This window comes from Pseudophryne corroboree, chromosome 7, assembly GCF_028390025.1.
Source record: "Pseudophryne corroboree isolate aPseCor3 chromosome 7, aPseCor3.hap2, whole genome shotgun sequence".
In the NCBI taxonomy this organism is placed as follows: Eukaryota; Metazoa; Chordata; class Amphibia; order Anura; family Myobatrachidae; genus Pseudophryne; species Pseudophryne corroboree.
Window position 1 is genome coordinate 467,459,645 of NC_086450.1, and position 15,761 is coordinate 467,475,405.

Consider the following 15,761-nt stretch of genomic DNA (forward strand, 5'->3'; position numbering starts at 1 on the left):
CATATACGTCCAAGAAACACAATGTGGACAGAGTAAAAAATATGCATAGGCATGGCTGCAATTAGGAATGGCTAAGGAGTTACGTGCCCCAGGTGCCATAACTGAGGGGGTGCCGAGGAGTTACAGAGGAGCAGGGGGAGAATACAGACAGTGTGGCCCTGCTTCAGTGAGAAGAGCAGCCACTGGTGAGAGAGGCTGGATGCTCTCTATTAAGCCATCCCAGCAGGTGGGTCTAAGGATGGAGGTGTGGCTCGGTGAATAAGTCAGGACTACTAGGAGGAGGATCTGCAGTATCAACAGACTAACTCTCAGGGCAGTGTCTCTGACCCACCTGTCTGTCCATGGATGGTGCTGATGCTGTGCGGGTGTGCTCTGGTGCCTGGGACCTCTCCTATGCCAGCAACTGGTTGCACTATTTCTCCTCTGGTGACTGTCCTGCCCGCACACCTATTAGATCCTGGGACAGCTGTGGTGATGGAGCTGGTGGTCTCTACATGGTGCAACGAGTGGCTGGATCCCTGTCCCTTCCTCTACCTGCGGTCTCCCAGCACTGAGCGCTGCTTCATGGGGCCCTCTTTTCTCTACTCTAATGCTGTTTTGCCAGTGCTTCTCTTGGGTGAGTCACCACCATTAAGCCCCCTATACAATAAGTACAGTGTTGTGGTAAAGTGCAGCATGTAGGGTGATATACAGTAGTGTAGCATATTAGGGAAATGTACTGTAGTGATGTAGTGTAGCATATATGGTATGTAGTGTAGTGGTGTAGTGCAGTGTATAGTGACATGTACAGGGGCATATAGTGTAGTGTAGTGTAGTGATGTAGTGCAGCATGTAGGTGGATGTACTGTAGTATATAGGGGGATATAGGTGGTAATTCAGACCTGATCGTAGCAGCAAATTTGTTAGCAGTTTGGCAAAACCATGTGCACTGCAGGTGGGGCAGATATTACATTTGCAGATAGATTTAGATTTAGGTGGGTTATTTTGTTTCTGTGCAGAGTAAATACTGCCTGCTGTATTTTTACCCTACAATTTAGATTTCAGTTTGAACATACACCACCCAAATCTAACTATCTCTGCACATGTTACATCTGCCCCCCCGCAGTGCACATGGTTTTGCCCAACTGCTAACAAATTTGTTGCTACGATCTTGTCTGAATTACCCACATAGTATAGTGGTGTAGTATATCATTTAGGGTATGTAGTTTAGTGATGTAATGCAGTGTATAGAGGCATGTAGTGTAGTGATGTAGTGTAATGATGGGGCATGCGGGAAACACATTGCTGGTGGTCCATGTGACAGAGACGATTAAGTCATTTGGGGCACACGGGGCATTTTGTCCAATAGCATCCCCTTTTTTCTAAATATTTGATCATCTAATTATTTTAGTGAAGGGGGCACAAAATTTACTGCCTTGCCCCGAGTGATGAAAACCATAGTTTCAGCCCTGGCATAGGAACACAATGTAGTTGTGGTAGTCAAGCAACAACTACAGAGGAAGCAACATGTGCAAGTAATCAACAAAAACATTAAACAAACAACAAACAATAGTACATTAGTGCACTGTCAACCCTCCTAAAGGTGCACCTCCCCAAGAGATGGAGAAACTCCACTCCTCTGACCATAGGGAGACAAGTTCCATGGTGACCACAATTCATAAAATAAAGGCATGTGCAAGGGGTTAGATACAATAACCTTGCTGACGGGATGCCGGCTGTCAGGATCTTGACAGCGGAATCCTGGCAGCCATAATACCGGCAGCGAGCGCAGCAAGTCTCCTTGTAGGCTCTCTGCGCTCACCACGCTTCAGGATCGGTGGTGAGCTTAGCTCGCCATGGGTTCTATTCTCCCTCGGGTTATAGCGTGGAACCACCACCTGAGTGGGAATTCTTGGGGGTGGTTGGTATTCTGTCCACGGCATCTTACCGGCTGTTGGGATTTGGCGTAGGGATCCTGAACACCAGGATCCCAACAGCCGGTATATTAACTACATCCCATGTACAAGTACCTCTGATGATTGACAGTGTAATTTACCTGTGAGACCCAACTATGAAAATCAGGCAGATCAACCCCCAGCCACTTCTATGATCTACTAACTTTAGCTAATGACAGCTACTTAAAAACATATTGGTATGTTATAGCAATGAACATATCCTCCATGGAGAAACAAAAAGGTATATGAGTGGATTAAGTGGAGGCTAAGTGAGTAGAGTAGTACAGATACAGTAGCCACAACTGATTTCAAAAATATTGCACATTCCGACACTCCCAAAGAACATGCCAGAAAGCTACCTCTGACAACCCACATCTACAGAAGTTGAAGTCTGCTTGAATCCTCATATTAAAGAAACTAAGTGAGGAGTAATAAGTTCTGTGAAAAAAAATATATATATGTTGATAGGAGATACAGGCAGTAGCATCCCGAGTACATTTGAGCCCACTGCTCATTAGAAAGGGTTCCTAAGACAGTCTCCCATCTAGGTTTTGAAAACTGTGTAAGAAGATTGCTGACATAGGGTAAAATAGACAGCAGACAAAACCCCACGGGAGGTCATGGAGAGCATAAACTTTTGCATGGGAAAGTCTGAAGCCTCGTACACATGGGGAGAGAAGTGTGCTGAGTGATCCAAAGGCTAAATATAGTATTAATGGCACTATACTGGAAACTACTGAGGAGGAAAGGGATCTAGGAGTCACTATTTCAGTTGACTTAAAGGCAGGTAAGCAATGTAATAAAGCATTGAGGAAGGCTAGTCAGATGCTTGGCTGCATTGGGAGATAAATCAGCAGCAGAAAGAAAGAAGTAATAATGCCACTGTATAGGTCATTGGTACGGCCTCATCTAGAATACTGTGTTCAAGTCTGGAGGCCATATCTTCAAAAGGATATTATTACATTAGAGACTGTACACAGAAGGGCATCTAAAATGGTGCATGGCTTACATCACGAAACATACCCAGAAAGACTAAGAAATATCAATATGTATAGTTTGGAGCAGAGAAGGGAAAGGGGGGACATGATAGAAACTTTCAAATATATCAAAGGTATTAACAAAGTCCAGGAGGAAACTTTCTCCAAATGAAGAAAAGCAATAAGACACGAGGACATGCACTGAGACTGGATGGGGGGAGGTTCAGTGGAAATTTGCGGAAAAATTATTTCACAGAAAGGGTAGTGGACAAGTGGAATAGCCTCCCATCAGAGGTGGTAGAGGCTAAGACAGTAGAGCAATTTAAACATGCATGGGATAGACATAAGGATATCCTTACAAGGAAATAAGGATCAAATAAGGTTAGAGATAAAAATAATGTAAAAAAAAAGGGGCAGACTAAATGGGCCACGTGGTTCTTATCTGCCGACAAATTCTATGTTTCTATGATCTATCAGTGACCACTCAACACACATCTCTCCCCCCGTTCAGCATAGCGCATTGTGTACTGAGCGAGGAAGGTGGACAGGGGGGGGGGGGGCGCTCATTTCACCCAGCTGGGAAATGAGCGACCTGCTAGATTGTGCCTGCATGCAGGCCAAACTAGCACCAGCAATAGCGACGTGCGGGTTTACGCATCGCTATCGCTGTAGGGGATACACATGGAGAGATTCGTGCTTAAATTCTAAGCAATCTGGTCAGATTGCTTAGAATTTAAGCACTGATCTGTCCGTGTGTACCCCCCTTAAAATACATGGGGAGGGATCCCATAACAGGGCACAGAAGACATGATGCAATTGTAAGTAATAAAAAAATGGCCAAATTGAAAAGGGGAACATTTTTTTTAAGCTGGTCAAAAGATTTAAACAAAGCTCCATGGTAAACACAACCTTAGGAGTGTATCCCATAAAAGAGCTAAAATGACTCACTATCAAAACTGCCCAGCTATTGTCCCAAAGTGGTGTGTCCAGATCTCAGCCTTGAGATCCAAGTAGAGTATGCGCAGCATGCCAGACCTCAGTCACCTGATTTAGAATTTGGGCATATGCCTATCTTTTCTTCCTAACAAGGAGGATTTGCAGGGCGGTGGTTAGCAAATTACCAGTTTGCCCACCAAGAAAGCCCGGAGTGACCCACCACCAGTGCAGGAAACCCATTCAATTAATTGAGACTTCTGAGCTGCCAGGTAGTACAAGCAGAGATTAGCCAGAACTAGACCCCCATTTAAGTGGAATTTTTATTTTCCACAAAACCTGACATTTGTGAAAGCATCCATTGCATTTGTAGAACCAAAGTAAGTAGAGGTAAGGATATTAACCATCTAGGCATTTCCTCCAGTTACATTATTTGCAGTGAGTTAATTCAAGTTCTTTATCAAAATCTGGAAAATTATATATACCGTAACAAGTAGTTGTGCATCATCTGCAAGCAGCATGCATAAATATCAGCACATGAAATCTAACCCTTCATCATCAACCTCCTCCTAAGTGATTGGGAGTAGTCCTGCATCCAATTTACAAAGTGAAACTGACTATCCAGGATTCCCAATAAGAATCCATTGTGCCAGGGCTGCTACTGCTGCTGGGGTCAAAACTTTGTCATAGAAGGGACCAAGAATAAGACTAGTACTAGTTTCTCACAACAATTCTCTTTGAAACAATAATTTGCAAGAGGAACCAAGTATGACAGCCACCATTGCCCAGCAGATCACTGAAGCCATGATGGATATCTGCCATTAATACATGTGGTTGCAGAGATTTACAGTTGTAGCATCACTCAACTTACCTGCAATGCATACGCATGTGCGCACACATTGTGGGTTGACTCAGTGCACCAGACTGAGTCGATTACACCCACAATTACATACTGCAAAGGGAATGGGTCGTTGGTGGAAATAGACACAAGTGCTCCTGAGCGTGCACTGAAACAAATGAGTTATGTGTGTGTGAATAGCTGCAGCTCAGATGAGGATGGCAACATCTTTAGTTGAGGTCATGTGTTCACGATACCAGTTGCCAACTCAGTTCTATTTTACCAGCACAGCAATTCCCTACCTGTACTGGGACAGTAAATAAAAAAATAATTATTTGCCTACAAAATACCGTTAAACCGAGTTTCCACTTCAGATATGTGGACAAGAAGTACTGATCAAACTTACGATTACATGACTAACACTCTCCCAAGGATTTGTCATTTCCATGCAAGTAACAATATATGCGCATTATAACAGGGTCAATTTCAACATGAATTTTGCACACACACTTGGTGGCTCAGAATTTCTTTAAAAAAAAGACCATTGCATGCAAGAGATGCTGGCTGTGGCCCATACAAATTCTGGGCATTTTCAACATTCACCAACTGCACGTAGAAGATTGCAGCAGCTGCTAAAGTTCAATTTGCCATGCCACCAATTGAAGGAAATTACAGTATAGTAACCAGATACAATATCATACTTTATATGCTTCAGTAACTGAAGGAAAAGCAAAAGGCCTTCATGACATACAGTACAAATGAAACCATGAGATATGGAGATCAGGACATGTTATCATTTTACTGCATAACCCTGGAGAATACGCTCAGTTTTATATAACTTACTAAAACCATTGTAAATTGTAACCAATGAAATGGGTTTTAGACACTACCAGCCTGAGTCAGGTACTACCCTTTTTTAAACTACTGGAAAAGCAACTAGAGAAGCTGAAAGAGGAGATAAAAATAAGTTTTTCTTCTAAGAATGATGGACTTAAAATATGAATTCTTTATTCACTTCACAAAGACCAAAAGAGTTTACAAAATCTTTCATTTAGATCAGTTTCTTTTTGACATCCATGCTAGATCCTAGTCTTGTCATACAGTATATATTGTTTTTCCTTCCAAATGACGCAGATCTTAAAAGATTTAAAGAACTCCTTGTGAGCAAGTTGTCAGCTCAAGAGATGCATGACACACTGGGGGTCATTCCGAGTTGTTCGCTCGCTAGCTAGTTTTAGCAGCCGTGCAAACGCATAGTCGCCGCCCACAGGGGAGTGTATTATAGCATAGCAGGAGTGCAATCGCTTGTGCAGCAGAGCACCTGCAAACACATTTTGTGCAAAACAAGACCAGCCCTGCAGTTACTTACTCTGTGCGATGATTGCTGCGATGAGTGACGTGGTATTGATGTCAGATACCCGCCCTGCAAATGCCTGACCACACGTGCATTTTCCCAAACACTCCCAGAAAATGGTCAGTTGACACCCAGATACTCCCACTTCCTGTCAATCTTCGGCCGTTGTACCCGTACGACACGCGTGCACATTGCGGTGCATACGCATGCGCAGATCAGCCCTTATACCAGTGGTTCTCAAACTTTTTAGAATCACTGCGCCCTAGGGTATCAGATTTTTTTTGCGGCACCCCTAGGCCAGAAGTTTCTTATTGAGAAATTTAGAAAGAAACATTAAATTAAGTAAATTGTGTTTATATGTCGTCCTTTGGTTCCTTTGTGTGGTGAGGAACAGGATTTGCTTCTGTTTGTCGACAATTGTTATGATTGGCAGCCACCAGCACTGGTTTTGCCTATAACATTGACCTTAAATAATTTAAATTGGTCCTGGACCACCAATCCAAGGCACCCCTGCAAGTGTGCCGAGGCCCCCCAGGGTGCCACTGCACACAGTTTGAGATCCACTGCTTTATACACATAATGTCCCTTACACATATGCAGCACATTATTAATGCACTTCTACACATAATGACACACACACAGTGCCCCTTACACAAATACCACACATTATTAATGCATTTATACACATGACACACCACCTGCCCCTTACACATATGTTGAACACTCCTGCACAACCAACCCACCCACACAAAGCACTCACATGGCCGCTAACACTGTGACCTCTGACTCTGCTTGGATATAGATGTGTCCTCATACATCTTGCCTCAATACACCATGCAACAGGAGATGCCTGGCATGAGTTAGCTTGCAGCTCTGCTAACGTCGGGCACCTTTTTTTAATGAAAATGTGTCTTATTTGCATTTTTATTTGGCTAGGAGGCTTCTGCTGTTTATAATGGTATGTGACATGCCTATATTGTGTGTATGACTTTAGCTGTATCTGCATACGAAATGCTACATTACAGTGATTTCCAGGAATACACTGTAACACAGCCTTTCATATGCAGATAGAGCCGCAGTCACACACAGAATATAGGCATGCCGCATATTATTTTAATCAGCAGAAGTTGCTTGTGCCCCTAGGCATACAAAATGCCATAGGCATTTGCCTAGTTTACCTATGCCTAGGGCTGGCTCTGTGGGTTGTTAATGAATGCATACCATTTACTCACAATAAAGATGATTTTGTTCCTCATATAATGGTTTCTTTTTGTGTGTCCCAGCGCTCCAGAAACGTAGTGAGATGTTTTATATGAATTTAATACAAAAAATATATACATACAAAAAATCTAAAAGCATTATAAAAAAAAAAACCAATATTATAATAAAAATTGTAGTATTGTCCAGTGGAAGTGCCCAATTTGAAGAAAAGGTTTGACCAAAATTTAGGTAGCAGAAGTCCGTTTTTTCTGCTCTGGGTGCCAAATTTGTCCCAAAAAAGGGTAATAGTTTGGTCCTACCTTCCTTCAAGGGTTAAGGCACTGAATCCTCCCGTGCAATACCTCCTAAACTGATGCGTTTCGAGAAAAGACTCTTTTTCAAGGCATAGGGGTGACAAGCTCCTTGTCCTGGTTTTTATGGGAGAAGGACTAATGATCATTACATCACTTCCGGGTCACAGTCATGTGACTGGAATTGGAAGCCTTTCTTCTGGAGTGCTAATAGGGGTTTTGCAGGTACAACAACATTATTTATAATCTTTTTTGTAACATTATTTTGACAGAACAGATATTCTTTAAAAAGGGATCCTTTTTTTAAACAGAAGAATCCCGCCGACCGGAAGTCCGCGGGCGCCACAACCAGAAGTCACTACAGTCCCTGTGGTGATCATGGAAAATGTAGTTCATATTATTCCTGCCGCCGACCTGAAGTACAAACTGATCCTTGTCTGAAGTATACAAAGTCCACGGGCACCACAACCGGTCATTGTGGTTCAGAGGATGATTCTGGGAGAAGTAGTCCTGTTGCTCCTACCGCAGGTCAGAAGTACATGCTAATCGTGGCTGGAAGTTGTCACTGCACCGCCTGTGCTTATGGGAGGTGTAGTGCTTTCTATGAACAATGTAGGTAGCCGGAAGTCCCGGGTAATCATAGCCAGAAATCATCATAAAACCACTAAGAGTTATGGGGGATGTAATGCTTTTAACTATAATGTGTAGTTTCCATGACTTTTAATGATAGGAGTTTCCTACAAATAAAAGAAGATTTTATCATTCTTATAGTGTTATATCTATAAATATTCATTTAAAAATTATATTAATAATGCAGTACAATTTTATAAAAAAATATGGATATAACAGGAGAATAATTTCAAAATGAAGTGTAGTAAAGAGAATTATTTTGGGTTGAAATGTTTGAGCGGGGGAATTTTGTGTTTCTACAGTAAAAGAGGTGAGAAGAAAAAAAATTAAAGGATGTGATTTTTTTGAAGGATGTTATTTTTAAAGGAACCATTTTAATTTGAAGTCCTCATTAAGCCCATTAGGGCTTACGGTCTTGAGTGTAAATATTGTTCTCATCTCTTATTTTGCCAACAACTTTCTATATTCTTATCTCTCCAAGTTGTCTTAACATGTTTGATTCCCAAATATCTTTTGATATGTTGCGGTGAACATTCATGTATCAGTTTGAAATGATTTGAGAGATGGTGTGTTTCCAAGCCTTTTTTAATATTTCATAGATGTTCTGAGATTCTGATTTTTAGGGGTCTTGTGGTTCTTCCTATACAGCATAACCAACAGCTACATTCAATTAAGTAGATTCAATTCATTCGAAGTATGGCAGTTTATGAAGTCAAGGATCTTGGAATTTATTCCATTAACTGTAATCTTGTTGTACTTGCTGGAATGGTCTTTGATATTTCTACATCCAATACACAGCCCACAGTGGTGGAAGCCTTTAGTTCAAGTAAGGGTCCTTGTTGGCATTTGGAGTGTGCTTGCCACTAGATGGATTTTCAAGTTTCTCCGGCAAGTTACACAGGTTATCCACAGGATAATATTGGGGATATGATGGAGAGTCAGCAGACTGGCACCAATCGATCAAAACTTTCTGGCCTCCCAGGATGCAACGGGCCCGTCCATATATCCCTGCCCACTGGCTCAGGCAAATCAGTTTTTTGTTTGGTGAGGCAGGAGCCGGACCATGGTCAGAGGGCTGCTGCTCTTTGCAGCCCTAAGCTTTCTTATTTTATTTTTTATAGTCTTACTATGGTTTTCTTGAGTGATCTTTCTAACCAGCGTCCAATACGCATATTGGAAAGAGTCGCTCCAACAACTCTCCGCCGGGTCGCAACAACGCTTACCCACGAGTACAGTGCTGTTTCGGCGGGCGTCTGTGTCAGATATACTAGCAGGTCCATCAGACATTACCAGGCTGTGGCCGGAGCATGGGGAGAAGGTAAGGCATCAGTTCTGCTTAGCTAGATGGAATACGGACACAGCCACACTGTTTTGGGAGGAGACTACCAAACAGTGCCACCGCGGGTGCTCCAGCGCTAGGCCTTAGGGATCAAATGTTCCAGGATTAGTGCGAGGCCGCGATCCCTAGGGTTGATGTCAGTAGGGGGTGTTAGACACTCTCCTGGTCGCCCCTCCCCCTGGTTCATGACCAATTTCCGCCGAGTCTCCCGGCGTGAACTGTTTCCTCGCTTCGGCCCAGACGCTATCCCGAGGGGACCTGGTCGCAGCATAGGCGGCTGTGTGACCGGTGTGTCTGTGTACACTGACCGCTACTACGAGGGGACCCGGTCGCAGCTTAGGCGGCTATGTGACCGGGGCAACTGTTTTCACTGATTGCTACCGCAAGGGGACCCGGTCGCAGCATAGGTGGCTGTGTGACCGGGGCGTTTGTGTTCACTGAGCGTTACCACAAGAGGATCCGTTCGCAGCATAGGCGGCTGTGTGACCGGAGCATCTGTGTTCACTGAGCGCTACCCCGAGGGGATCCGGTCGCTGCTTAGGTGGCTGTGTGACTGAAGTGTCCGTGTTCACTAGTTTCAGGGAGCGGCAGTGTGCACTTGTAGCATCTGGATCCACTCAGCGTTCGTTAACGTATGATCGATCTTGGAAGCGGGGTGAGTCCCTGTATCCCACTCTACTGAGTACGGGTACTACAGCACTAAATCTCTATCGACCAGTGAGTACGAATAGTTAGATAAGTGCCGATTGCATATGAGTCTGTATACCATTACTGCTGTTTCTGTCGCATTGCGTTTGAATACGTAGATCTGTTTAAAACAGGATTCTGTAAATGTGTTTGCCTACATATTTAAAATGTTATTTGTAGTTGATAATACACTCATATTGCTTATTATGCTAAGGTATAAACATGTGACTGCTGCTAGTATAAGGCTGACTTTACTATATGTCTGTTAAGTTTGTCTTGCAGATCCTCAATGCTGATGCATGGGAGGGTCGGATGGATATCATTTAAAAAATTTGTTAAAAAAAATGATTGCAGTCACAAAATTGTGTAGTATTGTGGAAGTGCTGATTATGAAGACGGCAAAGGTGAGGACACTCATATTATGTTTGTTTTACAAAGCTGTATTATCCTCTCATAATCTGGTTCAGGATGGTTTGTGTGCATAGTGTTTTAGCTTCAGCCAAAAATACAGGGCAGGTTCAGGTACAAATGTATCCACCTTGGGCTATCTTTGCACAGACTTTATCCAATAAGCTGTATGGATAATTCCTCCAGAATCCTGTACCGGGTATGGTCTTTCCATGCAGATCCACCTATCGTGTATCACTCCCAACAGCAGCTTCTCAGAGCCGGTGGTAAGTAAAATCTTCACATTTACAGGCTACACATTGTCTAATTCATTGAAAGATGAAAGCCCAATTTATTCTACCACATCATATAAAATGAGGTAGGTTTCAGCTCTGGAATATAGCTAAATTGATTAAAGCAATGAAAGGAGTCTGTGGTAAAAACCAAGGCACCTGTGTTTGAACAGCCTAAAACCTGAGTGTCCGGAGTCAGATCAGCTGACAAAAATCATGGAAGAGGTTTGGGCTATGGCCAATAAGAAGTTAGAATTCCTGAGAAATGTAATTCTAATAATCTTCTTCCAGTTGGGGATGTTTAAAAAGAGGTGGCTCCTAAGGTAGTTATGCAAGTGATCTACTTTTTCTTTGCTTTACCTGTCTAGGGCAGTCATAGGGCCAAGCCTTGGCTTCGACTTAGATGGCAAGGGCAGTGGTTGCCTGGGTTGATGCATTTGAAGGAGATGTGTTCAATAAGGGCAAAAATCTCATATAGATTTCCTCCAAGGCATCAGCCCCAAATATACCTGCTCGCAGAGCAGTTCAGCTAGAATGTGGAAGCTGATTCAGAATCTAGGAAAGGTTTTGAATCGTTGTCCTTTTCTGGAAATATTCTCTTGTTAAAAAATTAACAGAAATCTGGAGTCAGAAGCAGACTCCAAAAAGGTCAAGTTCCTTCCACATACAGTTTTTAACCAAAAATATCCGCATTTTCAGCCCATTTTTATTTTTAGGAAATGCGAAAGGAAAAAGTAAATACAACAGGTCTGGGAAGACTAGTAAGGCATTGGCCTGCCAGAAGTCCGGTTGGGATCTACAGCTACACCACACTGGATAGGCCCAATCTCATCTGAGTTTGGAAGCTAAGCAGTGTTGGGCCTGGTTAGTACCTGGATGGGAGACCATCTGGGAATACCAGGTGCTGTATAAAAATAAACCATCAGTTGGATGGTGTGGGCCTCTGCCTGGGGACCCCAGGCTGGGGCGGCCGACTTCTTCAGGTCACACAGATCTGACACAGTATCTCTAGGTATGTTTCCTCTTCAGGACAGCCCGTCTTGGGAAGAGACGAAGGGCAATGCTTTGCAAGAAGCAGTTCAGAGATTGCTTCAGTCAGGTATAGTCTTGTCAGTTCCTCTTGCAAACGAGGATAAAGTTTGTACTCCAACCTGGTTTAAATTCGGAAGCCAAATGGGTCATTTTGGCCTATGATCAATCTTAAAATGCTGAACAAATACACTTGGAACCTCGGTTGTACTTGGAATCGTTATGTTCCTTGTGCTTGGCATAGAGCCAGGGGATTATATACTATCCCTGGATATACAGGATGCTTACCTTCATGTTCCTTTACCACTGTCCATCAGTGTTAATTAAGGGTTTGCTATCCTCCAACAGCATTTTTCAGTTCATGGCCTTACCCTTTGGGTGGGCCACAGTCTCCGGAGTATTTAACAAGAATATGGGGGTGATGACATCTTATCTCTGCTAGCAGGGGTTAAGAACTTTTTCATACCTAGACGATCTTTTAATGCTGGCACACAGGGATTGCTCTTACGTCATCTGCAGCAGACAATAGCGTGTTTGCAGAGGCACAAGTGAATCATCAATGGGCCAGAAGTGTTCCCAGTTCCGTCACACCAGATGATTCACTTGGGGGCTGTACTGGATCAGGTTTGCAGAGAGTATTTTTACCTTGTAACAAAATATCCAGGGTTTAGTCTAGGATTCAAGACCTGTTACATAGTCAAATGGTATCCATTCATGCAGCAATGTGGGGGATGGGTTTGATGGTATATACATCAACAGAGTGAAGTATGCACACTTCCACTCGAACTCTCTGCAGCGTCTGATTTTTACCAAGTAAAATCTACAGTCACTCCATGCTGAATATACCCAATCTCATCGGATTATGGAAGATAAACAGTGTTGACCTGGTTGGTACTTGAAGGTCATCAGCCTGGTGACCACAGGCATCCCAACTAGACAAAAAGAAATCCTTTTGATATCAAATTGGGAAAACTCTGACACTGAGGAAGAGTGTCAGGAAGGTTGTGTTCCTAAAGTAGAAAGCTGTCTGCTGTTAAAGGTTGGTACCTCGGGACATATACAGGACACCGGTATAGGCACAGGACAGTCTTCGGGGAAAACCAGTTCAGTTCCGGGCGGACAATGCGACAATAGTAGCATACCTCAAAGAGAGGAACTCGCAGCCAAAAACCGATGAAGAAGGTAAAGCACATACTAAGATGGACAGAACTTCATCATCCAACTTTGTCCGCTGTTTTCATTCCGGATCCTAAGTGGGGAGGGGAATTTCTCATGACACACCATTCAGGGAAGGGAATGGCTCTACACATGGAGATTTTCTGGACTCCAGTAAACTAGAGGTGCTTGTCAGAGATATATCTCATGGAGTCTTGTCTGAACAACAAAGTGCTCACATACGGGTCATGAACAACGGATCCCAGAGCGATCTTTGTGGATGCCTTATCTGTGAGATGAGACTTTCTTCTGGCTTTTCCAATCACCCTATTACCAACAGGGTGGTGAGAAAGCCACTGATGTAAGGTCCTTGTAATACAGACTGTCACAACTGAGGATTTAGGCTGACAGGAGGAAGCCTCAGTTGTAGGGGGTGAAATTAAATTAAACTTGGGAGGTTTAATCAGACCCCTGGACATGTAAGTGTAGAAGGATTACCCGAAGGTGTGACCATGACAACCAGGTTAAAAGTCAATAAAAGTTTTATTAACAGACTCCGTGTAGAAACAACAGTATTCACAGTGTTACGATTCACCTGCCTCTTAATGTTTGGCAGGTGAATTACAAGGAGAAGATTACTACTGGAGGTGCAGGCAGATGCAGTGTGACATAGAAATGGTTAACCAGACTTGACTGGGGAATACTGTAATAACTTGAGCGCGTTGTAGCAGAATTAAAGATTAGCAGACTATGGACTCTCCCTTTAATACTGGAATGTGCAGCACCATACTTTACACTGATTATGGACAGCAGGTGAGTAATATAACACAGCTAAGAGCCAGGACTTGAATACAGGACTAGAATGTATCACAATCACTGTTGCAGGTAATGAATGTCCACAGAAGTGCAGGAATACTAAGTACTTTATTATAGCAGTGGTATAATGAGGTATGGCAAAGGAATCACAGTAACAATCCAGGGTACAATATGAGCAGAGAGTAAATGGTTTTTCAGACTGAGACTTGCAGCAGAGTAATGAGATAAGAAAAAACAATCTGGAACAGCGCTTAGCATTTAATAAAAACTTTTTTTATTTTATTGTCTATAAAATTAAATAAAAAATAAAAGATAATAAATAAAAAATAATAATATATATATGAAATTGCGGGAATTATGCAATTATACAGTTACCGGCCGGATTTCTTATAATATACATTCAATCCATAAAACAATTAATATGTATATAATACACAACTGTTGCACACAGCAAGAAATTTTAAAATAATTATATATTTAGGCACAACAGAATAAACTCCACTAATAGGAATGACTTTTTATGTTGACAGATATAACTTAGCAGGCGTCCCTGCGCTGTATAGTGCCACTTGTATTATCCGTTTAATTTGTTTGGACAAAACTTGTATAATTTATCCTTCCTTTAAGAAGCAAAAATGAAGCAACAGTCTCTGTGTGGAATATACGGCAATTCTGATGTAAAACTGTCCATGTATCAGCACAGCGGCATGATAAGAAAACTGTTATATGAACGTGGTAATTTGAGACTCCCTTTAACACCAGATAACGCACCAACCTCTATATAATGATGTTGTATAGCTCAGATGAAGGAGAGTCCTCCTTATTCCCCCTTAGCACTGGGGTCCGGAAAACCGGGTACTGAGATATGCGGTGTTTAAGAGGCAGTCAGCGTCTCCTGGAGTGAATGAATAGGCCGGCCGGCTGTAGCTCACTTGTCATCACATACGCGTTTCTCCGCCTTCATGTAACCTCGGCGGCCGAGGTTACATGAAGGCGGAGAAACGCGTATGTGATGACAAGTGAGCTACAGCCGGCCGGCCTATTCATTCACTCCAGGAGACGCTGACTGCCTCTTAAACACCGCATATCTCAGTACCCGGTTTTCCGGACCCCAGTGCTAAGGGGGAATAAGGAGGACTCTCCTTCATCTGAGCTATACAACATCATTATATAGAGGTTGGTGCGTTATCTGGTGTTAAAGGGAGTCTCAAATTACCACGTTCATATAACAGTTTTCTTATCATGCCGCTGTGCTGATACATGGACAGTTTTACATCAGAATTGCCGTATATTCCACACAGAGACTGTTGCTTCATTTTTGCTTCTTAAAGGAAGGATAAATTATACAAGTTTTGTCCAAACAAATTAAACGGATAATACAAGTGGCACTATACAGCGCAGGGACGCCTGCTAAGTTATATCTGTCAACATAAAAAGTCATTCCTATTAGTGGAGTTTATTCTGTTGTGCCTAAATATATAATTATTTTAAAATTTCTTGCTGTGTGCAACAGTTGTGTATTATATACATATTAATTGTTTTATGGATTGAATGTATATTATAAGAAATCCGGCCGGTAACTGTATAATTGCATAATTCCCGCAATTTCATATATATATTATTATTTTTTATTTATTATCTTTTATTTTTTATTTAATTTTATAGACAATAAAATAAAAAAAGTTTTTATTAAATGCTAAGCGCTGTTCCAGATTGTTTTTTCTTGTTTTAAATTAATTGGAGGCTTACAAACCAGGCCCCAGGAATGTGCAGCTAGCGTTTAATTCAAATATCAGCGCCCAATTCTGTTTTTGTCTTAGAGTAATGAGATAGTTGAAAAAGGAACCAGAGTAATATAATCCACGGAACTCAGATTGC

The 15,761-nt window shown here is 42.3% G+C and overlaps 1 pseudogene; it reads left to right on the forward strand.

Annotated features, from left to right (window-relative positions):
- The first annotated feature begins 11,677 nt into the window (after positions 1-11,677).
- On the forward strand, positions 11,678-11,796 carry LOC134946340 (5S ribosomal RNA; annotated as a pseudogene).
- Positions 11,797-15,761: the final 3,965 nt, after the last annotated feature.